This window comes from Alligator sinensis, unplaced genomic scaffold (assembly GCF_000455745.1).
Source record: "Alligator sinensis unplaced genomic scaffold, ASM45574v1 scaffold1553_1, whole genome shotgun sequence".
Lineage (NCBI taxonomy): Eukaryota > Metazoa > Chordata > Crocodylia > Alligatoridae > Alligator > Alligator sinensis.
Genome location: NW_005843054.1, coordinates 69,577 through 71,191, shown reverse-complemented (window position 1 = coordinate 71,191; position 1,615 = coordinate 69,577). Strand labels below are relative to the sequence as shown.

The 1,615-nt window shown below is 49.7% G+C and overlaps 1 long non-coding RNA gene across 3 annotated transcripts in view; it reads left to right on the top strand.

The window, feature by feature from the left end:
- LOC102387811 overlaps positions 1–1,615 on the top strand; it is a 24,615-nt gene that overhangs the window by 22,819 nt on the left and 181 nt on the right. The gene's annotated exons all lie outside the window — the stretch shown is intronic.

Here is a 1,615-nt window from a genome sequence, read left to right as displayed (position 1 = left end):
ATCAAAGACAGAAACACCCAATTACCGGTGGGGGCACATTTCTCACAGGAGGGCCACTCTCTCTCCAATCTCTCAGTCCTGATCCTCAAGGGAAACTTACACACAACTTCCCAGAGACGAGCCTATGAGCTCCATTTCATCAACCTTCTGGATACTAGAGATCATGGACTAAACATAGACATTGGATTTTTGATACATTACAATCTGCCTGGCAACTGACTCCCCAGCCCAGCCCAGCCCCTGGCTTCTTTACTTTTCATTCCATCCAGGAAGAGCACACACCAACTGCTGCAGCTTCCTTAGCCTGACGAAGGGTTTTTGAACCCGAAAGCTTGCTTAATAACTACTCTCCAACCGTTTGGGTTGGTCTAATAAAAGATATCAAATTCACCCAAGGAACCTTGTCTGCCTATATCCTTAGACCAACATGGCTACAACCTAAACCCCTGCCCCAGATTAAGGGGGACTTTTAGCTTCACTTAGTGGGCAATGGTGCACACTCCCAACGTACATCAAATAGGCCTGTCTACTTACATTTCTGGGCACAGGAAAGGGTGAGACCCACTCACCCTTGCTGCTGTTCCAGCGGCTCAAGTAAATGCACTTTGCTGGGGACAGTGGCCATGACAGACGGGTTCCCCCACCTGGTGCCTGCTAAGGACACCCAGGGGGACCAGGCAACATGGGCAGATCCAGGGAGGGAATGAGAGAGGAATGCAGCCACACACCCCTTTGGCTGCATTGTACATGACCCATGAACTCAGCACCCACAGGATTATTAGCAGGGTTCCTCAAAAAAAAAAAAAAAAAGCTCACTGGTCATGGGGAGCGCCAAGCCTTATTAGCCAGTGAGCTCAGCATGCTGAGCTCTAGCAGAGAGCTATACTCGTCTACTAATTACCATAGCCTGCAGAGCTCCCAGGCTTTTCAAGTTATTAGTTCATGAAGGGGGATGCAAACACACTATCCTTACCCCATTGTGGGTTTCTACTTGTCAGGCAGGGAAGGGAAACCCACCTGCTACCACTACCACCATTACCACTGTCCCCCTGGCTGAGCTCAGCTTCCTGCACAGCTGCTCCCCACAGCCCCAACTGGAGCAGGGCAAGTGCAGCTTAGGGACTTCCTGACTCCCTCTGCCCGCAGGTCAGCTGGAGACGGTGTCAGTGGTGGGTGGCCTCCCCTTCCTGCACCCAGGGGCAAGGGGAGGGAAGATGCCATTGGGCACAAAGGGAAAGTGAGGAGGTACTGAGTAGGGGGATGGGGTCTTATTTGCTTTGTGGACTTAAAAAAAAAAAAAAAAAGTCCCCAGCTGCTGTTACTGCAGCATGGTCCAGGCTTTGAAGTAGACCCAGACATCTGAAGCTGTGAGGGCTTGTAGAAAGGGGTGTGTGACCTCACTACCATGCCCCCTCTGAATCATCCTTTAATTGTTCCTTCAGTTTGAACTTGAAGGGGCTAAACTTGGATCCAAACAGAGGGATATTCAAAGAGGGCAATGGTAATCTATAAATACAAGAACTAACAATAAAAATGAAGATAGAGAATGGCTCAGTCTCAGGAGCCCAGAGAACAAGGATCTGTGGCTTAAAGCTACAGAAGTAGTAGTGCAGAC